We start from the raw sequence: 27,964 nt of genomic DNA, 5'->3' as shown, positions 1-27,964 counted from the left end.
TTAATTAATATAAGGCCATTTTCTAAGAATGTTTTGATAATGGGGTCAGAGGCTGAGAAGGTATTAGAATGAGGACAAGGAAAGAGAGATTTTCTTTCAAATTTAGGATACCCTGAGTTCACTACCTCTTTGTCTGAACCCATTCAAATATTTTCCCATCCAGTTTTTGCTATATAAGTCACAGCAAAGAATTTGAATGGTATCCTCCTAATCATGATGGAAATTCATGGAAACCTTAAGAAAGTAATCAAATGAGATCTACATTTTACAAAAAGCCCTGGCATCACCATAGACAAAGGAGAAAGACAGGTATTGAAGCAAAGGAAGCTAATTAAGAGATTATTGAAAAAAAAAAAAAGTAAGATATATTGGTCTAGAACTGCCACATATCACAATTCAAAAGCTATAAGGCAGAAATGACAAACTTAATGGTTATTTGCATATGGGGAATGGCACAGGAGTCAAAAAAGGCTCTGAGATTTCTCTTTGAATGGTGATGTCTTTCCCTGAAACAGAACATAAGATTGTGTGTGTGGAGGGAGGGGGAGAAGGAATTGACATAGTAAGCTCAGTATTGAACATAATGAATTTGAGGTTTCCATGTGATATCCAAAAGGACACATCTACTAAGAAGTTAGCTGTAATACTTGAAAGTTCCGGGGAGATGTATAGACTCACGATTTAAGTATTTGCTCAGGAATATATTGATGTTAAACATGGTACAGGAAGAATGTAAAGTGAGAAGTGAACCCTAAGGCCACCATTAATCACAGTTTGCTCTCAGGAAGAGGCATCTCCAAAGCAGACTGGAAAGAAAGGTCTGATTTTTTTTGCCAAACAACAACAACAACAACAACAACAACAACAACAACAACAAACAAAACCCACAAAATGCACAATAGCTTGTATAACAGAGGAAGAGAGTGTTTCAAAAAGATCACATTGTTAGAGAAATAAATTAGTTATTGGTAGAAAAGAGAAGAAAACTGTGTACTGGATGTGCTGGTGAGGAGGTCATTAACAGCCAGAACATAGCAGCTTCATGGGGTTGGGTGGCGGGGAGGGGTAGAAAACGGACAGCACTGGGCTGTAGGAGAGTGAAATAGATGTGGGTGAAGATGAGAGTAGATGCAGGATAGTAGGTGGCTGAGAAAAGAAAAATTGACATGTAGAGACTAGAGTTTGTTTAAGAATAGAATTAATGTATAGAAGAATATTGAATATATGGAAAAGACAAAGAGAAGTCGAATAAGCTTCCCTGGGAGGGAAGATGTGCAGGAAATTTTATAGGCTTGGGTTGCAAAGAGTCTTCAGTTTATGGCTTCTATTTTCCCCCAAGAAATAGGAACTCAGAGAGAAAGGAGGCTTTATGAGGTTTGAGGTGAAAAGAGAACATTTGAAATAGCAACAGTGAAAAATACAAGTGAACCGTCTAGGGAAACAAGAAAATTTCAATACTGATTTTTCAGTGGCAGTTGCAGGCTGAATTTACAAGGGCTTAGCAGTATCAATCCACCAATTATAATTTTCAATAAATAAAAAGTCTATACGTCTCCCCAGAACTTTCAAGTATTTCTACCTTATAGCTTTCAAGTATTTCTGCCTTATAGCTTTTTAATAAATAAAAATTAATTAATTGGAGGATTGATTAATTAGAGGATTAATTGGATGAAGAATATTGATTGATTGATGAGAGGAAGTATACTGATTGATTAATTGAAGGAAGAATAATGGTGAATGCTCCAAGAGATACCCAAATATTGAAAACAAAAAGTTTTTGTTTGAAACTTTTGTGGTGAAATTTATACTGATTTTTAGCTTTTAAAAAAGGCAGCAAATGTGATTAAACAGAACATTTATGGAACTTCAGAGATAATTGACTAAGAATAAGTAATTATGGGGCAGCCCGGGTGGCTCAGGGGTTTAGTGCCTCCTTCAGCCCAGGGCATGGTCCTGGGATCAAGTTCCACATCGGGCTCCCTGCATGGAGCCTGCTTCTCCCTCTGCCTGTGTCTCTGCCTCTTTGTCTACCAGTCTGCTGATGCTACTAAAGGAGAATGGGGTTAATTTTTTTTCTAAGATTTTATTTATTTATTCATGAGAGACACAGAGAGAGAGAGAGAGAGGCAGAGAGAGAGAGGCTCTCTCTCTGTGTGTCTCTCATGAATAAATAAATAAAATCTTAGAAAAAAAATTAACCCCATTCTCCTTTAGTAGCATCAGCAGACTGGTAGACAAGATGGATGCCATAGATACAATATAGGATATAGTCAATAAGGCATTTATTTACTTACCTTATATAAGCTCCACAAGTGATTGCTGCAAAAACAAAACAAAACAAAACAAAACAAAACAAAAAAACAAAAAAACAAACAAAACAAAACAAAACAAAACAAACACACTATGGCCATTGTTGGCAGATAATAAATTTAAAATAAATATTTGTTAAATGAATTAATGAGGAACCTTGTGGCCAAAGATGTGAACTAGACAGTTATGTAGGTTACTAATACTGAGAATGTTCACTATGGAATTAATGTCAATCTGAAGTAAATTTCCAGTTGTGTTTCCTTTTTGATCTTGTCTGGTACAATCTGGATGAGAAAAAGGCATCATGGTTATAAAATATGTATTTGTTATACAAACAAGATGACCTTGGAGTAGAGTATATAGGAAATCTTGCATTTCCACTGAAATTTAAGTACAGGTATAGGATGCAGAAGTTAACAAAAAGAAAGCTCATTGTGGCACCAAATGCAAACCTGTTAAAAATTAATCTAATTCTGATTCCCTTCCCATAAAGATAAATAATGCTTTTATTTGAAGCAGAGATAGTGTCCTGTGTACTGGTGTGAACACATTTGAAATATTGTGTTCAGTTTCATGTGCCATTCTGGGAAACCAGACAGAGATTCTCTGGAAAATAGTAACTAAGATCTCGAAACCACTGAGGGAAATGAGGACGGTGAGCACGAAGAACGAGGGGCAGATGGAGAAAATTACAGCATTGTCAAATATAACAAAAAGAAAAGATCATTGGTAGTTTGAAGAACTTCCCTCCAAATGGATGGGATCGGACTCACTGACCTTTAAGACATTGTCATACTCCACAATTCTCTGTCTTGTTTGTCCTAAAGGAGATCGACAGGGTTTTAAAGAAAGCTACAAGTCTTAAACATTTCTATTCTTTCTCACAAGATGGAATATCACAAAAGCAATCAGTTCCTCTTCAATTGAATCTCTTCAATAAGCTATTTTAGTTTCTCAATCTTTTTGAGCCAAACATATTTTTTCCTTATAAATGTTTGTCTGCCTTGCGGGAGAAGGAGAGTTACAGTTAACAGATCCAAATTTACTATTGTGTAACCTTGTCTTTCCTACATTTATGGAATATGTATATTTTCCTAGAAGATAAATTTGCTTTCAACCAAAATATTTGATGGCACACTGTGCTGTAGATTTTTTCATATTTGGCTTTCAGGTTTCTTAAATGAAAATGTAAGCTATATTTTTTATCTGAATCAATTTGAAACAGTCACTAGTTAATGAGGAATATATATCAGTTCAACTCACAAAAATGGTTCAACTATTCAGGTCACAATGAATACTACCAAAACTGTAAAATAAAGTTATTGTGTTTATTTTAAGTACTTTAGAATGGTCTTCTTTCATCTAACATAAAAATGGAATTAAGCCAGAGTTGATACTTATGTCTGGCAAGTATTTTTTCTTTTATATGTAAGATTTTACTAATAATATTTATATCAACTGAAATCTCTGTATATGTTTTGTTTCTGATGTTTTTCCAAACAAGTTATATAGTTTATGCCTTCAAAGAGAACATTGCATTAACTAGAATTAGGATTAGAAAAAAGGGACAATTTCAGATTTACATATATATGATTACTTTTAAAAATTTCTGTGATTTTTTAAAGATTCAAAGTGAGATTCTGTTAAACTGATTATACATATATTTTTATATCTTAAATCATTCAGTCTGTTTGCACTATTCTAAGGTTAGCTGTAAATATATAGAAGTCACCCCACCCCACCCCACTTATCTGCAATTTTGCTTAGTAGTTTCGTTTACTTTCAGTCAGCCAGGTCCAGAGGCAGATAGATGATCCTTCTTCCAATGAATCATAGTCAACAGTTGCCCAAAGCTGTGTCCCAATGTGGACTCATTTCATCTCTTCACATAGGCATTTTATCATCTCACAGGATCACAAGAAGAATGGTGAGTACAGTGCAATAAGATATTCTGGGAGAGAGAGGCCTCATTCACATAATTTTTTATTATAATATATTGTCATAATTGCCTTATGAGTTATTATCATTCATCTCTTACTCTATTTTGTAAATTGAAGTTTGTCATAGGTATATGTATAAATAGGAAAAAAACATGGTATATATAGGGTTTGGTACTATCCACGGTTTCAGGCACCCACTGGGGGTCCTGGGACATATCCCCATGGATATGGGGATGGGGGAACAACTGAAACCTGCATCTAAGCACCACCATCCATACCTGAACTTTATTGTCTTGGAAATAATATGAAGCAAAAATCCAGACTTAAATTTACCTTCAACATATACTGACTACAGAAATGCCTTAGGGTTTACACAGTACTAAATAATGTGGTCCTTGACCATGAACATTAAATAAATTGCATTTTAAAAATATTTAAGTTAAGTTGTGTATATATAAACAAGATTTTTAGATTGATTTTCTTCACTTTCTGGTTTTGACCAGGCCAAACTTTTCATCTTTATTTTTCTTGGACCAGACAGATATCTTTACATAGGGAAGGTTTAAGATTACTAATGAAAGAGTGTCTTAGGTTATACAATCATTTAAAAAAAATACTTCTGTCTGAAAAAAATGGAGAACCAAAGACAAAATGAATTTGGATGAATTTAAGAAGGGAAAATGCAAACCATCACTTGGAAAGTAGTCTTATAGGTTAACTTTATACATATTATCTAATTCTCTTGTCATGAAGTTTGTCTTTTATATTTTAATGTCTCCTGTGTAATTACACAAGTGCAATAACAAGAATTGTGAAAAGGAAAGCACTATATTGGAAATAGTACTGGTTTGTCAAAAGTCAAATGTTCTGCTCTTATGTCCCCTATTTCCTGCTATAGAATCCTGTATTAGTCTCTTACTTTAAGACTTAGGTTCTTTCATTTCTATAATGGGCAATGATATATTCTCAGTTTATTTTCTAGGGTTTACAGTAAAGTGGAATTAGAAGCCCACTACAATGGAAATCAAACATGTTATGAAAATAAATGCTATTATGCTAATATCTATTTCACTGTGTACATGTATTTGTTTATTTTTCCCTAATCCATATACTCACAGAGAGTGTTTTCTGAAAATATTTTGCCCCAGATTCCTTTCCTATGTCAGAGTCAATTCCTATCATTTGTGTATTCTTGTAAATGCAAATAACAGAATGGAATTGAATGTATATTTTTAAATATTAAAATTAGGTGTTTGTGGAAAGTTATTTTGTCTTTTCACTATTTTGTTCATCATTAATGAATCTCTGTGCCACTTTTTGTAGAGTTAGTTGTGTCAAGGCTAGTTGGATTTTTGGTATAGCATTTTCCCTTGCAAATTTTGGAACTGCTTCAGGCCAGAGCCTGGATGTTTAAGGAAGAAATGTCAGTAGTCCTCATGGTGTGTGGTCTCCTAATGAGCTATTTTAGTCCTTCGTGCTGCTTCCAACACTCTTGCTAACAGTTGGTTTTAACTTCTAGGCAAAATTTGCATTGTCTGTAGCTCAATGGAATTATATACAGAACATACGAATAAGTCATGAAGAGATTTCCACCAGCAAAGGTTGAAGTGGTGAGTGTGAATTCTTATTTCACTGAACTTCACTGGAATCAACATTTATTATCTCATGCGTAAAATGTCTAGTGAAAGATGTGCTGGGTTTGGAGTTAAAACTCAAGGTTAGGTACTGAGTAAACATTTTAGATGTGCCATCTGAGATATGTCACAACTTCTCTAACCTCAATTTTCTAATATTAATGAGAGAGCAAAACTATATAATTTATAGGTTTCTTCTAAAATAATTGAATCTGTAATTCAAATATTCTAGATAAGTTTTTGTCTTTGCAAAGCATTTTGTTGAAATCAATGCAAGCCGGTCTTTATATCCCAGTTTTGGTACCTATCACAGCGGTTCCAGAATCGGCAGAGTCACTGTTGGAAAGGGCTATTACGTAGATAGCCTCCCAGATTGAAATATGACTCTTATTATAATGCGTCATGCCAAAATAAAAAAAAATGGGTTATGAAAGACTCTATGCTGTATGATTATAACAGCTGCTGTTATAAGCATTTTAGAGGAAAGGAGAGAATATATATGTTTTGGTTTTCATGGAAAAAGTATGATTTACAGCTTGGCTTACATATATCATCATCACGCTCACAGCATGTAGCTTAAAAATTTACTATCCAGATCAATAAAATGCTATTGTCTAGAGAGAATTTAATATACTGCATTTTGAGCATTTTGGAATGTGTATACATGTATATACACACAATCTAATGCTTTAAAAAAGCAGTTATACAGAATATGAATATTCACAAATTCTCCTCCTTCTGTTAAATAACAAGTTATTTACTTAACACTTGATAATGATGCTGCTCTGCTTTTTTGGGGAGTGGAGGGATTGGTTGCATCACTACTCTTCATATCTACTATACAACCTAAAATCTTGTGGGTCTTTCAAGATACTCAATTATCTGGATCTATTTAACCTGCACAGGCTTTTCCCTATTGCTTACCTACCTCCACCTGTTTTTCCAGTCAGTCCTATCTTCTCCTTTCCCATCTGTTCCTTTCCTAATTCCCACCTTCACATCATTGCCAAAAATGTGTTTCCCCTACCCCAAATTACCATCTTCTCTCTTCCTCCACAAACCACACATCTTTTTTAGAGTAATAAATCACTTTACTATGTTTTAAGAATTATACCTTTCCATTACACCAAAAAATCAGGTAGTATCCAAACATTGAAAAAGCGAGACTCCTTCAGATCTTACCACTCGTTAAGTAATAAGCACTGCATTCAGTGAACATTACTCAAGACATTTCTCTGTGCCTGTTTGTGCACATACTGGCTGGGTAAAAACAGCATCACTAAAGATTCCTCTAGAATTAAAAAAAAAAAAATCACTAAGGCCTTATGAGAGACAGACTCATTATTTTTTCAGCCACGTTTCCATTTTAGACATCATGGATTGTTCCAGGGTCTTTTATGAGGCATGCTACACTTGCTCCAGCCCACCATGGTCTTCCTTTTCTTGGGACCCTCATTGCTCTATGACACTGCCTCAACTTTTAGAACTTACTGTGCTCTCACTTTTGTGTGTTTTTATTTCTGATTGAAATGAAACTAGATTTTAGTTTTCCTGATATAAGAGCTTTGTCATATTTCTTTATAATTTCTCTGTCTCTGCCTTATTCTTGCTTGTCTGTCCCTTAGAAACTCCATACATATTTTTTGGCTGAGCAATTAATAGAATTAAAGAGTATATGTAAGTTTTGTATTCGACACTGGTTTTTGTCATCTCTGCATTCATTCCACTCCTTTCTTTTGAGTAACACGCATTAATGGTCAAATTTCTTAGTATAATATAATACCCTGTGCCCAGTAGTTGGTTCCAGAATAGGCATTTGAACTCAACTGGTCCAATCAGATTAATGCTTAGGATTCTTCTTTGATGGCTAAGGAAAAGGAAGCTTTCTCTTCTTCTGAATGCTTTAGTATGCAAGGTTAAGGCTTGAAAATGCTGCAGCCTTTTGCCACCACTAAGTAGGTCACACTGAGGAATATGCCAAGAGACAAAGGAAGTTTGTAACAGGTAAATATCAGAGAACCTGAGGCCCTGGAGACCAGATTAATCTGAGAAGCCCACACTACCTCTGAATTTGTCCAGTCGCCTGAACCATAAATTCCGTACACTATTTGAGTCACATTGAATCAGCTTTTTATATATTATTTGAAAATTAATTCCTCCAAATTGATACTTACATCCCAGTTGATACTTAGTAATGACTTTGCACTTGATAATTCACAGGAAATATAACACAGACAGGCACCTACCATATTTTTATGTGTTCAAGAGTAAGTTTTGAGAAAATGTAGAACTTATTCCAGTTCATTCTCGTATTTATGAGAGACTGTGTGCATGTGTGTGAGAGAGATTCAGAGGAAGCAATACTATCAGTTGCAAATTATTCTTAAAAACTGTGTTCTTTGAGAAGTAACCTAATTCTAAGGAATAAAATATTTGAGGTCGGTTACTCAAATGATGCTCTTAAAATGACTGGGAGAAGAATCGATTGACTTATTGAGTATTTATAAAATGTAGCTTTTGAACTATAATACTTGTATGCGTTATTTGGTAAATATTTTGGTTTAAGAAATTATTTTCTCATTCTTAAATTGTGTCTGCAAAAGAATAACAGCTTTTTAAGCAGTAGGAGTGACTACTGATAGGCAATTTGTTTCTTTGACTTTCTTTCTCTTGGAAGGTAGGCATTCAATCCCAGGCCAACGACTTCAGATTTTTATGAGTTGTGAAACTACTTTATAACTCAAGGGTGATGGAATTGGCTTTGGGGAGGGAAAAAAAGGAAGAGAAATTGAAATGCATTCTAAATGTGGTTGAATACTGCTCAAGGTTCCCGTTGAACATTAGTATGTTGTCCATAAATTCAGGTTTTCAATGTTTTAAAGTCTAAACTATTATTATCATAATGCTCTTCAGGCTTTTAATGGTGATCACAGGGTGTGTTCTAAGTTTGGATCCTAAAGACTTTTTGAGGGAGCACATCTCTCCCAATAGCCTATGGTTCTGGCACAGTTTTAAAGGAAGGAGAAGGTAATCATGGTCCCAGAACTTTACTGCTTGGAACTACTAACAAGTACTTCTAATAAGAGTCACTAAATGGCACCATGTTGGATGAAAATGTAGCTCAATAATCCCTTTCAAAGTAAGTTTTACATGAAGTAAGAAAATTGGAATGTTGCAAAGAGGGAAAATTTGAATATAGAGATGTTCTGCTGATTGAATTAATACTAGTTTTTAATATTCATGTTTAGCAGTCTTTTCATATTGTTGATGTATTCACTAACAATTATTTAATGAAGACGGTCTGTGAACCAGATACTCTTCTAGGGGCTGGATATGAAAGTCACTTCTCTTATGGTGACTGTGGTCTGTCCAGTAAGGGGGCCAGAAAATAAATAAGATGAATAAATATAAAACATAAAGTAGATTAAGGAATAATAAGACCTAAAGGAAAAAAGTAAAAGAAGGAAGAGAAGGAAGAGAATTTAAAGTAGTGGTCTGAATACAGGATGTATGTGATTTTTTACAAAGAGATGACTAAGGAATATCTCATTAAAAGGTTTCTGAGTGCTATGCCTGGGTGGCTCAGTGGTTGAGCATCTGCCTTCACCTCAGGGCATGATCTCAGGTGCGGGGATTGAGTGTTGCTCCCTGAGTGGAGTCTGCTTCTCCCTCTGCTGTCTCTGCCTCTTTCTCTGAGTCTCTCATGAATAAATAAGTAAAAAAAAATTTTAATATAGTTTCTGAGTAACAGTCTGACAGACAGCAGAAAGCAGCAGTGGGAATGCCAAGCAAGAGAGCATTTGCAGCAAACAGCATGTGCAAAGGCCCCGAGGCAAGAGTGTGTTTAACAAATAAAAGAGAAAAAAAAGTAGAGTAGTAGAAGGTGAGGTCAGAAAGGCAATGAGGACCAAATCTTATAGTTAAGGACAGCTGAGAATTTTAGCTTTTACTTTGAGTAAATTGAGAAGCCATTGGGTTTCTGCATAATTGGTTCTATCTATTTTACAATATAAAATAATATTTTCTATTACCTTTACCTTTTTTTTTCTTCCTTGATTACCCTATGGTGCCCCCTTATTTTTAAAAAAAGATTTTATTTATTTATTCATGATAGACAGAAAGAGAGAGAGAGAGAGAGAGAGAGAGAGAGAGACAGGCAGAGACACAGGCAGAGGGAGGAGCAGGCTTCATGCAGGGAGCCGGATGTGGGACTTGATCCTGGGTCTCCAGGATCACGCCCTGGACCAAAGGCAGGCGCCAAACCACTGAGCCACCCAGGGATCCCCACTATGGTGCCTTTTATTTTTAACTGGAAAACTCATAATATGACATTTGTATCTCAGGAGCTTTTCACATTTCTGTTGATGTCACTTGAAGGATTGTCTTTTAGCAACTTTTGGAATTTATGGCAGATAATTTCCTTCTGGAGTGATGAAATTGCTCTATATCTTGATTGGAATGGTGGTTATACGAATTTAAATATGTATCAAGACTTACTGAAATGCACACTTAAGATCTATGCATAGATATGTATTTTTACCTCAATAAGAAAATATTTAAAAAACTAACCTGTAAATTTTATGTTATACTTTTTCCTAAAATGTATAATATGTACTGGAAATACTAAAACACTAGTAAAGTGTAGAAATAAAACTATCCATTTTCATTAATCCAAATTTTGTGTACTTAAGCCTAATATTACAAATCAAAATAACATCATTAAATGCCAATGTGTCATTTATAGTATTAGTATTGGATTTTACTTTTTTGTCAGAAGTAGCATTTTTTTTTTTTTTTTAATTTATTTTTTTTTTTTATTTATTTTTTTTTTTTTAGAAGTAGCATTTAATACTACCAGTATACTCATTTTATGAGATTTTTGCAAATATTATTATAAATATAAAAATTATAAACTGTCATTAAAATATAAATATTATAATAATCACAAATATTATACATATAACAAATAATATTACCTATTGGTTTTTTACTTGAGTTATAATATTAATGATGAAGTAGAACAGCACATATTATAGTTTTATTTATTTATCTATTTTTAATTAATTTTTTTAAAGATTTTATTTATTCATGAGAGACACATTGAGAGGCAGAGACACAGGCAGAGGGAGAAGCAGGCTCCATGCAGGGAGCCTGATGTGGGACTTGATCCTGGGACTCTGGGATCATGCCCTGAGCCAAAGGCAACACTCAACCACTGAGCCACCCAGGCGTTCCTATAGCGTTTATTTCTTTATGATTTTAAACTATGATTCTAAATAACCAGTACAATTCCTTTAAATAGTGGTGTCATTATATGTTCTTCAGTTCTACTTAAAACCATCAATTTGGTCCCATTACAATTTTAACCAATACTTTACATTTTAGAATAGGTGACTGAGGCCAAAGACACAGTCTCTTAAACTTATGAAACAAATTATTAATATTATTATCAAAAGGGAAATAAGGATTTTACTCTCCCAGCACCATGTCTGTCATTGCCTACAAGTAAAGTATGATCAATAGCATTTATGTATTGCAGAATACTAACAAGTCTTTAGTAAACACAGCATGAGGTTTTGAGATGTTATTTACCTTTCTTTTCTTAAGATTTTATTTATTTGTGAGAACATGAGGGAGGGGGAGGAGCAGAGGTGATGAGGGAGGGGCAAGCAGACTCTACACTGAGTGCAGCGCCCCATATGGGGCTTAATCCTGGGATTCTGAGATCATGACCTGAACCAAAATCAAGAGTCAGATGCTCAATGGACCGAGCCAGTGGGGCATCCTGTTATTTGCCTTTAAATAGGTATAATCCTCACAGTAATGTTCCTATAATGTGACAGAGGAAGCACTCTTTTTTGGAATTATCTGGGGACAAAAGACAATTAAATTGTGACAACTATTTTTAATGCAATGATTTCATGTGTCATCATTTTAATTACCTAGGTAATTTTTAATGGCATATTTTAATGTAGTAAAAATAAAATCAGCTAGAAAGAAATTTAAAAAATGAATAAAAATATGAAAAGGTGAGCTATATAGAAAGAAGTAAGATTGGATAGAATAAATAACCAGGAATTATTTTCAAATGTAGATGACTTTACAATGTTTAAATCTATATATATGAAGGGACGCTTAGATGGCTCAGTGGTTGAGCGTCTGCCTTAGGCTCAGTGCATGACCCTGGGATCCCGGATAGAGTCCCACACCGGGCTCCTTGCATGAACACTGCATCTCCCTCTGCTTATGTCTCTGCCTCTCTGTATCTCTCATGAATAAATAAATAAAATCTTAAAAAAAAATCTATATATATGAAGACCAAATTGCTATGAGGGAAAAGAAAATAACCCTTAAAAGCAGGTCACATTAGCAACTGTATTCTCGAAAATTTCCATGAGTCCTATATCCTAGAATATTTTATGATCATTTCAGATTTCTTATTTTTTAGAAATCATATTATAAAGTCTATCTGTCATAAATTTAAATAAATTAATTGCAATACCCACAAAAGTAAGCTTTCAACTTGAAACAATGGATTTTGTCACATAAAAAAAAATCCTTTTTAGCTTTAATAGTGATATCACTACCCATATTTCTCTGCTAAAGAGCATTCAAAAATAATTTTTAAAAAGATTTTATTTATTTATTAATGAGAGACACACAGAGAGAGGCAGAGACACAGTCAGAGGAAGAAGCAGGCTCCCTAATGGGAGCCGGATGCAGGACTCTTTCCTCGGACCCTGGGATCACCACCTGAGCTAAAGGCAAATGCTCAACCACTGAGCTACCCAGTTGCCCTCCAAATTAATAAGTTATAAAAGCCTACAGCGAAATGTTTAAGTTATAAAAGCCTACAGCAAAATGTTTAGATGCATTGAGCATTGCCAGATCTAGTGTGTTTTCTTTAGTGATATGTTTTTCATAAGGTCTATATTCTTGGATGGGACCAAAGTATGTGCCCTATTTACATTTAAATTGCATAATACATTTGATTTCCTATAGTCCTGGCAACCATTATCATCTTTTAATCCAGAGTATTTTCATCTTGTTAGAAAACTGATATTTTCAGTGAATTATTTTATCTGAGAATTTTGTTTAGTTTCTCACACTTTATTACGAAATAAACCCAACTTATGAAATAACACCCGACTTTTTCAAGGACATTATGTGCTGTTTATTGCAAATATCTTCCCATTTTAAGCTCATATCAAGTAATATATAAAGAAAGAAAACTGAAAGTAAGGTTGTAGGCATGAAAGTCACATTTCTTGACAGATTTTTAACTTCGCCTCTTAATCTTAATGTGAGCTAAATGATAACAATTCTCATTGCAGGTATTATGTTACCATTTGAGTGCCTTCTTTTCCTGGTAAATGTTTGAAAGTGTTAATGATAACACTGATCAGTAGCTGAGGGGGCTTCGTAATGGACACAAGTTGTCTGGAGCTCAGTTGTAAATCTCATACAAGAGACAGCTCCTCAGCTGTCCAGTGACTCATTCTTCAGACTTATATTGTCTGTTTCCAGCATTTCCAAACATTTAATTCAAGGTGGTATCTTTAATGATGCTTGTGTGTCTAATGTGGGACAGATGCTGGGGGGAAAAAAAAAGTGATCTCAATTGGTCCCTCAAGCCTATCTTGGAAAATTAAAAGGAATGTGTCACATTAGTGGACAATTGAAGTTGGCATTCAGTTTTCTAAGGATGTTAGCATGAAGTATGGTATTTTTATTTTACAGTAATTTTGGAGTAATTACTGTTTGACAGTTCAATTATATTGTAGCTGGTAGTGTTATTATATAGACAATTTACTGAAAGATTCGTATGCAACTTTAATATTTTGGAAATCAAAAATACTAAGGTTTTATAAATATAGTGCTTATCAGGAAACCACTATCATTAAATAACTGGCCATTGACCTGAATATACCCAACTCTTTTCAGATGTATTATTATAAAAAGAGCACCAATGGAGATAGCAGTTGAGAACATGAACATCAGAATGAAACTTCTTAATTTTATTTTCTAAAAGAAACTCTTCTTAGCTATGTAACTTTGATCAAGCACCCTATCTTCTCCATGTCTCAGTGTGTTCATCTATTAAATAAAATAACTGTAGCCAACTCTTAAGTTTGTTATGAAGACTAAATTAAGTGATGGAGGAATTATATAAACCATACAACCTAAGAGCAATAAATTATTATTAAATAAATAGCATGTATTCTTGTATTCTTTAATACTTTAAAAGAATAAGCTTCATATTCATTTATCCTGATAGTTTTTAGACAGATATTAAATAAATAGTATGCATACCTTTATTTCTTAATACTTAAGAAGAATAAACTTTATATCCATTCATCATTATAGTATTTTGACAAATATATAGCTTGGATTAACTCTAATAACTTAGTCTCAGTGATTTATGTCCTTCAAAATTAAATTACATTTCAAGAGTGACGTTAGGAAGCATTTATCCTTCCAAGATTCCTGGAAACATCTGTTATAAGAAAAGCTGGGATAAATCCACTCTTTCTCTCCCTAATTTCCTCTTTACCAGCACTATTACCACACTATAAGTTTTACATATAAAACTTATTAATTTTATATTATATATGATAGATTTGTTTAAAGAATGAATTGAATTATATAACTAACATCTACCTATATTTATTTTATTCAATTATTTAAATTATTATTTAAAACATAAATTGAATTTTCCACATGCTTACTCAAACACCGATAATGTAAAATGGTATTACCTTTCCCCATGCATGAAGTCAAGTACTGAAACAGCCCAGTAAAACTTTAATACATGATTTTTATATGAAATATGATTTAACTGCTGTGAATGAGTTTTCTGAAAATTTGGTTCTTCAAAAGATTGTTAATTTAGTGGAAGAATTGTCATCATCAATGGTAGGTCCAGAGGGACCTCCAGAAGGAATTCTGCCCCTGAGGAAGCTGATAGTTGTCCTTCCTGGCATATCCCCTGAGCTTGAAACTGCTTGCTAATGAAGAGCTTACAGATCTTTTCCAGGTCATTCTAATGTTCAAATCCATCCTTCCATAAAGTCTGATTTTGGTCTAGCCAGTTGATAATTTAGTGCACTTGTCAAACATTTTTGCCGATTCTTATCATTCATCTTTCCTGGAGGTCTCTCATCTTCTCCAGTGGCCTTCGTACTAAATGTATAAGATGCATAAGATTTAATTTAGGACTCTGATGGCATCTGTGCTTCTCATCTTCATTGGCTGTATTTCTTAACCTCCTTGACTACCTGCTCACTATTGTCCTTGCTCAAAGATCCTTTGTTGAGGGTGATTATAATTATCTCTTTATTTACTATAATCTGATCCGCCACAGACACCATTAGGGGTACCACAGGTATTAAGATCAAAGGTGATTTCAATCTGAGGAATGACATGTGGCTCATAGGAATGCCTGGGATATCCAACTTTCCAGGTAAGTTTTTTTTCTTTATTATTGCCTTCCCATCTTCATAAATCCAAAAGGTTGTTAGGATGGAAAGTGAAAGTCTAAGTCTTTTTTTTTTTTTAAGTTTTTATTTATTTGAGAGACTGTGTACACTAATGTGAGAGAGCAGGAGCAGAGGTGAAGGGGAGAGAGAGAGGGAGAAGCAGGCTACCAGCTGAGCAGGGAGCCTGATGTAAGACTCCATCCTGGGATCCTGGGATCATGACCTGAGCTGAAGGCAGACACTTAACCAACTGAGCTACCCAGGTCTTGTGTGTGTGTGTGTGTGTGTGTGTGTGTGTGTGTGTGTAAAGAGGTCATTGTGTTTGTTAAGAATTACTGTGCCTTTATTATTACTTTCAATACTAATGAAACAATGAGTGACCCTTGGAGACAAAGAATACTAACATTTTCTGATTTATCTCCTGACACCTTGGCTTCCTGGGCAGCTGCTCCATCATAAAACAGTTATTGGGTTTATGATCTTGTTTAATCATTTGTCATTGAAGAAGTCCTACAGAAGTTTCTGAGATTTGGGAACACATATTGTGCCTCAATAATGACTTGTCAAACATAAAGCTTTCTTTACAGTGATCAAGTTGGTAGGCTTCGTGTCAGCTCAATTCTCCAAAAAGTGCATGGGTAATTTAGATTTATTCATAGATGAACTCTATCTCAACACTGGTCTGAGTGTTACTTGAGTACTTTAGCATGTTCACACACTGTACAGATGACAGAAACACTTTTGTCTCAATGATGTCTTTTTAAACTTTCACTTGAACTTGGTGATGAAATAAACCATTTGCTTGTTTACTCAAGAATATACCTAATTGTAGAGTTGATTTTAAGTATTTCAATCTTACTAGTAAGGATGAACACATAAAGATGCTATTTTCCAGGTCAAAGATCAGTACACTTTGGCCTCAGTATCTTGCCCAAAACTTATGTAATAGCAAACAGTTGGCTCATTGATGATTTCAGTCACAATGAAACCAGCAACCCTAAAAATATTTTTATATACCAAGAATCATTAAGGTAAGTGATTTTGTGATGATGATGATAGGATACTGAAGTTTTCTTCATCTCTTGTCAAAATCATAGAAATCTTCTTTGGAACGATGCTTTAGTTGTGTCCTTTGTACTCCACCTGGAACTGACCCTATGACATATCATTCACCACCATGAATGGCTAGTGTTTCTGATTTGAATGAGAAATCACCTAACCAAATTTACACTTACACATATGCTTGTCTTCAAATATTCTGTTGGTGGGATAATTGCAACATGATTCTTCTTAGCAACACTAAATCATTCTCTGACAATGAGACAATATGACTTTGAATTGTCTCATTTCCCTGTTCAATGGCAATGATCCTCACTTTTCTGTGTTGGAAAACACCTGTCTAGAAATAGACAGTTTTGTGGTTGTTGTCAATTGCTGGCATCATGAATGTATTTGCCAAGAAGAATAGACTTGGCTCACAGGAGAAAGAAGTAGAGAAGATATTGGGGCTAATGTCCTATTTAATTAATTGAAGATGATTTTAAAATATAAAATGGAAAAATTCAAGAACAAGCTATTCAAGTTGTAATCAGATTCTTGAATTATACTAAACCCTATTCGGATGAAGAAGCTAAGTGGAAAGGGCTGTGTATCTACCGGGCTGAGAAAGGAGATGGAGGTGACAGACTCATTATTAGAGACCCTATCAGATGTCTTGTGTAGGTCCTGTGCACTATGCTAGTATTCCTGCTAAATAAATACCAGTAGTTTGCTAAAATTATCATAATTATTCTGAGGTTGAAACTAACTTTAGATTTTTATTCACCAAATTTACTAACATCTCATTTTTTTCTGAAAATTCTTTGAAGTTGCAGCTAATTTTTAACTTGATTTTTAATTATTTATTTGGTGATCTCTGAGGATGGTGAGGTTCTTTTGCTTGTTTGCTTGGTTGTTTGTTTTTTAAAAGGTCACATTCTCACTGACAGTCTTCCCATTGAGAGCTGGGGAGTCTATGTCACCTGCCTTTGAATCTGAGTGGGCTGGTGAGTTTCAACCAACAGAATATAGCAGAAATCATGTTAGAAAAAAAAAAAAAAGAAAGAAATCATGTTAGATCCTTTTTGAAGGTGCTTTAAAAATCACCATGTTGTACACCTGAAACTATTGGTACATTATGTGTCAGCTCTACTTAGGATGAAAAGAAAGAAGAAAAAAGAAAAGAGAAAGAGAAAGAAAGAAAGAAGAAAGAAAGAAAGAAAGAAAGAAAGAAAGAAAGAAAGAAAGAGAAAGAAAGAAAAAAGAAAGAAAGAAAGAAGAAAAGAGAAAGAAAGAAAGAAAGAAAGAAAGAAAGAAAGAAAGAAAGAAAGAAAGAAAGAAGAAAGAAAGAAAGAAAAAGAAGTAACAAAGGAAGGAATTGTAGAGAAGTAGTTTACATTTACTACTGGGTGTTGTAAGAATTTTTCATAAATTATCTCATTTTTTTTCCCTAAAAACAAAACAAGCAAAAACATGTAATATCCTTCTGCTTCCCTTGGAATTTTCACTGTGAGGGGAATCAGTTGCTGGGCAAGAAGTACAAATGCTTGAGATGAACAGATTGGAAAGAACATACATAGATGGTCCAGTTGAGATCCCCCCTCAGGGCCCGGTATGCCAGCCATCCCTACCAAAATGCTGAACATTTGATTGACACTATCGTGCACCCTCTAGACTATCCCATCTACTAGCTAAGTACTATTAAATGGCCTTAGTTGAGGCCATAAAAAAAAATAATCACCCCAATCCTTAACCTACCACACAATCCATGTGGTATTATAAATTACTTGTTGTTTTAAGCTACCAAGTCTTGAGGTAATTTGGTATGCAGTAATGGTGACTAAAAGATGGAAGATGTCATTTCTCTCTTTTTGAAGTAATGAAGGTAGCACTGAGAAATTTGGAGTTAGAACATAAATACTATTAGTTGAGAAATGCTTTCCTTCCATTTAAATTATTGTCTTTTTGTGTGATGTTGCTAGGACAATACTTTTTATTTTGGTATATATCTTAACTGAAAAATATAATCAAACTGAATTTCAAAATTTTGGATATTTACAAAGATATTAGCCCGAGAAACCTAATACTATCAATTTTGCAGATTTAATGGATCAAATATTAATACTTTCCAGTATGGATATTTTGCATGTTATGAATAAAGTATGAACTGTGATATTAACAGGTATAAAAGTTTTAGCTGGTAATATTTATTAATCTTATAGCATTAATCACACTGAAATCTGACATTTTTCTGTTTAGAAATTGGAACTTTGCTGTATTTCTAGATTAGGTAAGCCATTTTGAAATGTAATTGAGTCACCTCATCAAATACTGAGAGCTATCGCCTGGCAACTGAGATACTTGGAACAAGTCAGTACAGTCTGACAGCATGATATTCTTTTATACTTATTGATAAACTTATAGACCATGGGGATATCAAAGCAGCATGTGCACCAGCTTTAGTTTAAAGCAAATGCATTTAGTTAAATAGTAATTTGTAATTTGCAAAAAGCCTATTTTTAGCTCCCCCATAATTCAGTTACTGGATATGTAGAGCTATCCAAAAGGAAACAACAGGATAGCTCTACATATCAGAGTTGGAGACTCAGAATGTTCAGTATGACCGTATCTAAGCAAATTTTTAAAATTCTCTATTAGATTTATAAGTTTTTAAAGTAGATTTACAAGATTTATAAGTTTTCACCTCCTCAAAGGAGTTACTCCAGCTGTTGTTCCTTCTGAAATTTAATATTTTCCTTCTTACCTGAATTCATCTAATCAGCATACAAGGGGAAAAAAGTCTTCCATTATAAAAATAAAAACAAAACCAAAAAAGACACTCTCCCTTTATGCTCCGTCTTCGCTTGGCTATTTTCCATTCTTCTACTCCCCTTTAAAACAATTCTCTGCCTCAAACTCTTCTCTTCTTGTTCTCCCTGAAGACTGCAATCAGCTGAGTATGTGCTCCACTTCCCTGAAACCATCCTCAAGATCACCATTGACCTTCACATTGCTAAAGTCAATGATCACTTTTCAGTCTTCTTACTCTTCCTATCAGCAGCAATTGATGCAGCTGATTGCTTTCTTCTATTGAGTTTCTTTTCTTTTCTTTCTTTTCTTTTCTTTTCTTTTCTTTTCTTTTCTTTCTTTTCTTTTCTTTTCTTTTCTTTTCTTTTCTTTTCTTTTCTTTTCTTTTCTTTTCTTTTCTTTCTTTTCTTTTCTTTCTTTTCTTTTCTTTTCTTTCTTTTCTTTTCTTTTCTTTTCTTTTCTTTTCTTTTCTTTTCTTTTCTTTTCTTTCTTTTCTTTTCTTTTTTTTTTTTTTAACTTGCCTTTATGGAATCCACAAACTCTTGGTTTCCCTTTCAACTCTTTGGCAACTTATTTTCAGTTTCTGCTGGTTTAACTTCTGTTATACTTCTTTCCTCTAACATCTTCCATTCTCTCCTGGCACTCACTACATAAATAGCTTCTAATATGACTTGATATTGTTGAATCCCAAGGTTTGTATCTTTAACTGGATGTCTCCAATCAACTCCATGGTTGTGTATCCAGTTGCTTACTCAACATTTAAGCTGAGTGTCCCAAATAATTCTTTATCTCATAAAGTCTAAAACTTAACTCTTGATTCTCTTCCCTTTCCTCTTTCCAATTTATATGCATCGATAACTTCCATTTTATTGAAGAAAGTTTATCTCATAATGCCGTTTATGGGCTTGGAAATTGCAAAGATTGAATGACTTTTACTTTGCAGGTGTCTATCAGTATTCTACCAACAGTGACCATTTTGTATATATGTAATCCCTTGTTTTCCTCTGTCTATATGAGAGTGAGAAAAAAATTCTAGTCTAAAAAATATTACATCCATATATTTTGTAAGTTGTGTAAGACATACATAGATTATTTTATTTGATCATTTCTAAACTATTAAAGATTGGAAAAAACACTTTTAGGCTCTTATTTTTCAATAACAATAGTAGACTAAGTTACATGATTTCTCTAAGGTCACTAGCATTATGTCACTGAAAAGACTAAAACCCATTTCCTTTTAACCCTACTTTTGTGGGTTTTTTTAAATAATAAACACTTCATATATTTGACTTTTGAATTACTAATGCATAGAAATTTCAGGGGCTTCACAAAATTCTCATAAACTGTTTAAAAATTTTCACCATAAGATGATCACTATTTTATAAAGGAAAATGAGGTTAGTTTGATCTAATTTGCATATATTTATTTATATTTGTGGGGGAGTTCATATTGACTGCTAGCGATCACAATCTTTCTCAATATTCATTGTCCATCCATTTATAAATTTATTCCAGAATTTTCCCAAAGATCAACTTCAAGTTTATCAACTGATAATGATCATAATTCAATTTTTTAAAAATTCTCATAAACTTTTGAGTATGAAATTCTTTTATTATATCTGCTTCTCTACTTTTAAAAATTCTATTGCCTTAATCTATTTGTATATTTCTGCATGTAAGTTAACTCTCTCAACTATAGGAGTATGATCTAATAATGTGTAGGATCATTACTTACCCACTGAACTGCTTTAAAAATTGTTGGTTCTTGTTGAACATTTTCTTTTCTGAATAAATCCTGGAAGCAGTTGTCAAATCACATAAAAAATTCTATTGGGAATACAATTGGGTTTTGCAATGAATTTATATTTTAATTTGTAGAGATTTGACAGTTTTGTCTCAACCAGAAAATGGTCTATTTCTCTATTTATCCAAGCATTGAGCATTTCTTTTCATAGTTTTAAGTAATTTTTTATATTTTTATGATATTTATAATTTTCTTAATATTGTTTATCTTATTTATGTTGGGCTTAGTAACCCTCTTCCCTTTTTAAAAATCGTGATTGCTAAAAAAAAACAAAAAAAAAAAAAAAACAAAACAAAAAAAAAAAAAAATAAAAAATAAAAATCGTGATTGCTGATGTCAATAAGGTTATTTCATCACATTATCCAATTAGTTTTGCTATACCAGAGGAAATTATGTATTTGTACATGTTGATCTAATATCTGATCACTTTCCTAACCTAAAGTCCTACAAGTTTTTCAGTTAATTATCTTAAAATTTCTAGGCAGACAATTTTAACATAAACAAATATGGTTTTGCCTTCTCCCTTGTTTTATTTTAATTTTTCGTTTTATTGCATTGTCTAGTTCAGTGATATAGTAACCAATAGCATCTTTGTCTATTCCTGACTTTAATGGAAAAGTTTAAAATATTGCATCAATATGTGTGACGGTTTGTGGGTTTCTTTTAGATCGCCTTTATCAAGTTAAATACAATTCCTCTATGTCTTTTAATCTTTCTCTCAATTTTCATGTCATTTTTATTATGTACATTCTGAGAGAATGCTTCAGCTCAATTTCATGGTTTATTAACTTGATTTTCAACTGTGTTCAATTCTTTTCTGCCCTGTTAATTTTTATTTTAATTTTATAAATAAGGATTTTATTATTGAAGAAATATTTTTTCTTTTTTATAATAATATTAATCTGCTATTAATTTTTATTCATTTTAAAAATGTTATTTATTTATTCATGAGACACAGAGAGAGAGGCAGAGACATAGGCAGAAGGAGAATCAGGCTCCCCACAAGGAGCCTGATGTGAGATTCGATCCCAGAACCCCAGGATCACGACCCAAGCCAGAGGCAGATGTTCAACCACTGAGCCACTCAGGCACCCTGAGTCTGTTTTATAAAAATAGGTATCCTGGAATCTCAGCAAGGATTCTTATTATGCTTATATTAATAGTTTCATTTTTTTTTCTAATGCCTTCTACCTTAGATTCTTGTTTTTTATTAACTTTGGTGCTTTTTTTTCCACAATATTACTTTTCCCCAAATGTTGATGATTTTTGTTGTTATCTTTACCTTTAAGTGCCTAAATGATAAATATGATTTCTTCAGACTAAGTAAAATGTCTTTATGGCAGTGAAAGCAGGTTTTTATTATGAAAGCATCTTTGATTCATTCAGTATCAACAAAACATACTCTTTCTCTTCTTTGTGATAGGCATAACTTTTCTGGGCTTCAGGTTCTCATTGGTAAAATGAAAATAATACCTATTCATCAATATATAAGAAAAATAATGAATATAACTAAGTAAACTTGAAGGTAAGCACCCAATACATGGAATGAGCAAGGAAAAGTTGAATTCTATTAGTTTTAAAAACACAGGATTAATTACATTATTGGGATTGATGCTGAAAAGTATTTCCTCTGTTTAGGAAATAGAATGAGTGCCATGACCCTATATGATACTTTGAAACACTGTTCCGAATGATCTCGGGTTTTTCACAGCTACTGTTAATAAGGCTTTATCATACTACAGCACTTAAGAAACTCTATGACTTTATTTGTTTATTTTGTCTCATTTCAGCAACTGTTTTACAAATGCTTATGTTATATCAAGCATTGTTCTCATCACCTTAAATCTATGACTTTTTGTAATCCTTATAAAAACCATGTAATACAGGAACTATTGCTGACCCTGACTTACAGATGAGGATTCGGAAGCAAAGAGGGTTTAATTAATTTGACCACTGTTACACTTTAGCTCATGATAATGTGATATCATGTGTTATCCATTATATCATATGCCCAAATAATGAAATGAGATATTTATAAATCATTTTAAGGTAAGTCTAGCTCACATATGACCACAGTATTATTGCCAACAACAACAATGATAATAGTAGCTATTGTAAATATTCACTTATTTAGTAACATGCGTGTCTTCCCTCTAGACTCTACTGACTGTAGATATACCATATTCATCACTGCATCCCCAGAATCTAGTTCAATGCATGATAGTAAATATTATTTAAATGAGTGGCTACTCAGGTGAGGAATCTGTGTTAAGTTAGTGAATTGATCTAGCCATTACCTCTAAATTCTCAAAGGATGTCACTGAAATTACAGTAAAAATGTGAAAAAGCAAACTTTACAAAGACCGAGAGGATACCAAAATAGAAGAAGAGAATGTCAAAGGTAAAAACAATTGTTATAAATAGTAATTTATTTGGGATACCAGAAAATGTTGAAAGCTATCATCTTACAAGTGGACAAAAGGAAAAGGGGAGATGGAAAACCAGGAGGCCAGGCAATGTCCATCACAGATCTTAACTAGCTGTCAGAAAACAGAAGAACCAGCATCTTGGACACAGGTTGGTTGACAAGTTGAAAATGTTGGATACGCCAAAAATTTCGGGAACTTAGATCTTTAGATCTCTAGGCCACCCTTACTCCCAGACAGCTATCACTGAGCCTCGTGTGTAGATTAGAGAATTATTCTCTGAAGAATTTGAAGCTAAAGAATTTAGGATTCAGGGAGGATTTAGTTTAATTCTTCCTATAGTGAATATCAGAGGCCAGACTTACAGCCCCATCCTGGAGATAAAAGATATTTATTAGTAAATTAACCTCTCCAAGAGACAACACAAAAAGATACTGCTGGTTGTGATTCCTCAAGAGTCATGGTTTAAATTTTACTGAACTTCTCTGTAGAGACGCTCACTGTTTTATAGCCTGTCTTTTAAATCTAGAAGTTCATATTCATTTTTTGTTATCTTATTATTAAATATAAAGTGAAGCCAAGAAGTGCAAGATTTTTTAGGAAAGTTTCAAACATGAAAGACAACCAAACCAAAAAAAAAAAAAAAAAAAAAAAGAAAAACTAATAAAGAGCAGTGGGATGCCTGGATGGCTCAGTCAGTTTAACTTCTGTCTTCAGCTCAGGTCATGATTTCAGGGTTCTGGGATTGAGCCCCACATCAGGCTCCCTGCTCAGTGGCAAGCCTGTTTCTCCCTTTCCCTCTGCCTACTGTTCCCCACTGCTTGTGCCTGAAAAATCTTTAAAAATAAATTAATAAAGAGCAGTCAATTATGATTGTGATATTTCAAGGAGAGGAAGGAAACCTAAAAATAGACACATTCAGAGTTATTGAAAGAAAAAAAGGAAAATATTGCAATTAAAATCATGCAATTAAAACAAGACATACTTTATAAAAGAAACATTCATATAATTAGTTATTTGTATATATTATATATAGTTATGTGTATATATTGCAAGTTATGAGCATATGTATTATGTGTGTATACATATTAGTTATATAATTTTCATGTAAATTTAACTGTGATAGAAAAATCAGTAGAAGATTTAGGTGGTATATTTAAGGAAAACTCACTGAAATTGAACAGAAAGAAAATGAAATTTAAATATAGATTGAAGAAATAGATAAATTAGAAGATCCACTCAAATCATCAATATCTCAAAGCAGGAATTTCCACAAGATAGAGGAGCCAAGTAGAAATTGTTATCTAAGAATTATCAAATAAAAATTTCAAAGTATTCACAGACATGATTTTTCATATAGAAAGGGCATCAAGGGTCCATTACAATGAATGAAAAATGACTCAATATTAACTCATAAATCATTAAGATTAGGCATAAAAATCTTTAGGGAGAAGAGCAAGTAACACAGCAAATCAGAAATCAGAATGGCAGCTAACACTTGATGCCTAGAATATGATGCCTAGAATCTAGAAGAGAAACAGACTTCATGTTTCCGATGGAAAATGATTTTAAACTTACTATTATAGATTAAGTCAACCATAAATCAAATATGATGGTTAAATAAAGACATTTTTTCAAAGACAAACTGTATATATTAACCTTGAATATACTCTGAATCAAGGAACTACTAAAGAATGTATGTCACCAATATGAGAGATAAATTGAAAATATACTATAACCTGGGGTCTGAGAAAGAGGGAACACATCCTAGAAAAAAAGAAATAAAATCATAGAACATGACATAGAGTGAAACTAGTAAGACATATTGTAAAAGATGTAAGTGGGAAATGGGAGACTCTGGAAATTAGATTTTTATAATAAAAATGCAAAAATGCATAAACAAACATAAAATATCTATTCAAGCTATGTTGAAAAATTTTGCTTGTACTTCAGAGATATTAGTGTAGTTTCCTATTATGTGCATAGAAAATTTAAGCAGAGAAACACAATGTTTATATCCAAGTACAAAATGTTATTCAAGACCAAAATAATGTGTATTGCACAAAAATGGTTCAATTCCATATAAATATAAATTCAATTGCATATAAAAAGGTAGATAGTACTGATTTGACCAAAAATGAATTGGAATATATAAATATATATCTGCACGCACACACACACACATGCGCGCACACACTTTTTATATATTTTATGAGAGAAAGAAATAAGGACGCATGTGTGTGTATATATTTTTAGATACATGTAATTTAATCCTTTAAATTTAAAATTTAAATTTAATTTAATGTAAATATAACTTAAATGCTCAATTTCTTAGGATGTCAATAGGTACAATCTAAAAGTTATAAATCAAGATATATACATAAAAATTATATGTAATTGACCTTTTAAACTATAAATATGCATTACTTTGCTAGAACTAAAACTAAAATTACAAACATTAAATAATAGCCAAACAATCTCAAGAAAGAAGAATAAAGGGCAAACTCACAGTTTGTGATTTCATAGCTTATAAGCTACAATACTCATGACAGTGTGTTGCTTGGATAAAGATAAATCAGTGGAGTAGAACTGAGATTCTAGCAATAACTTGTAACATTTATAGGCAACTGATTTTTTACAAAGAGGCTGAGACATATCAATGAGAAAGGAGTTGTTTTCTCAACAAGTGCTGGAAAAACAGTATATAAACATGCAAAATTATGAATTTAGTTTTCACCTCAAATCAACAAAGAAAAACATTCAAAATGTTGAGAAGGAAAGACTGCCAACCAAGATTTCTATTTTTAATAAAATGATTCTGCAAAATAAAGGAGAAATTAAGATGTTCCAAGGTAGAAAAAAACTTAGGAATTTCATTGCTGGCAGACTACCCTACCAAAAATACAAAGGGAATGATTTAGAATGAAATAAAAGGACACTAGATAGTAACTTGAATCCATAGAAAGAAATAAAGATCACCACTAAAAGTATGTAATTACGTATATAAATTAGTATACATGTATTTTGTTTAAAACACTTTATTTTACCCATGTAAGAGACAGTGATTATTATAAAACTGTGTTGACAGGCTTGTCACATATAAAGCTATGGTTTGTATGACAGTAATAGCACAGAGAGGGGAGAGTAACAAAGCTACATCTTAGCCAAGGGTTTTCTTTTGCTATAGAAATTAAGTTGGTATCAATCCAAACTATATCATTTTAAGTTAACATCATAATTCCCAGGACAGCCACTAAGAAAATAATTCAAAAATTTTTAAAGAGGGGTGACTGGGTGGCAGAGTGGTTGAGCATCTGCCTTCAGCTCAAGGTGTGATCCCAGAGACCCAAAATCGAGTTCCACATTGGGCTCCCTGAGAAGCCTGCTTCTCCCTCTGCCTATATATCTGCCTCGGCCTCTCTCTCTTTGTGTGTCTCGTGAATAAATAAATAAAATCTTAAAAAAAAAAAAAAAACTTTTAAAGAAGCGAGGGAACTAAAATGATATACTAGAAAATATTTATTTAACACAAAAGAAGGCAGTAATTTGTTCAGAAAGAAACAAAGGAGATGTAAGACACAAAGAAAATGAATAGCAAAATGTCAGACATAGGTCCTAGCTTACCAGTACTTGCATTAAATGTAATGGACTAAACAATCCAAAGAGCAGAGACTGACAGCATGATCCAATGGTAAATTGCCTTCAAGAGGTGCAGTTTAGGTTCCGTGACATAGACTTAAAGTAAAAGAATGGGAAAACTAAATTCTGTGCAACAGTATTTAAGGAGAATTAAAGTGGCTATACTCATACGAGATGAAATAAACTTTTAAACAAAAACCATTACTAGAGGCAAAAAGGACATTTCAAATAATAAGAGTCAATCCATCAGGATGACATAATTATAAATATATAAACCTAGCAACAGAGTCCCATAATATATGAATCAAAAACTGACAGAATTGAAGTGAGAAGTGGGTAATTCAACAATAGTCAAAGGCTTCAATATGCATTTTTAACAGTGGATAGAACAACTAGACAGGATTTTAAGCAGGAAATAAGAGTCTTTTTTTTTTTCTTAAAGGAAATAAGAGTCTTAAAAATAGTATAAATCAAGTAGGCCTAACATATTTATGGAAGACTCCACCCCAAAACAGCAAAACATATATTTTTCTAAAATGTATAGGAAATATTCTCCAAGATAGGTCATACGTTAGACCATAAAACAAGCCTCAAAAAAATATAAAAAAATTAACTCAAAGTTTGCTTTCTTACTATAACTTAATTAGAAATCAAACAGAAGGAAATATAGGTAATCTACAAAAATGTAGAAATTAAATAAGAACTACTAATTAACTACTGGATCAAAGAAGAAATCACAGGGAAATTATAAAATATTTTGGAATTCATGGAAATTAAAAGATACAATTGAAAACTTATAGAATACAGCAAAAGTCAGTGCGTAGAGGGAATGTCATCATTGCTACGATCTATGCTAAAAAGGAAGAAATATTTCAATTCTGTTATCT

Source organism: Vulpes lagopus, chromosome 4 (genome assembly GCF_018345385.1).
Source record: "Vulpes lagopus strain Blue_001 chromosome 4, ASM1834538v1, whole genome shotgun sequence".
Taxonomy (NCBI): Eukaryota; Metazoa; Chordata; class Mammalia; order Carnivora; family Canidae; genus Vulpes; species Vulpes lagopus.
Note: the sequence above shows the minus strand (reverse complement) of the source record.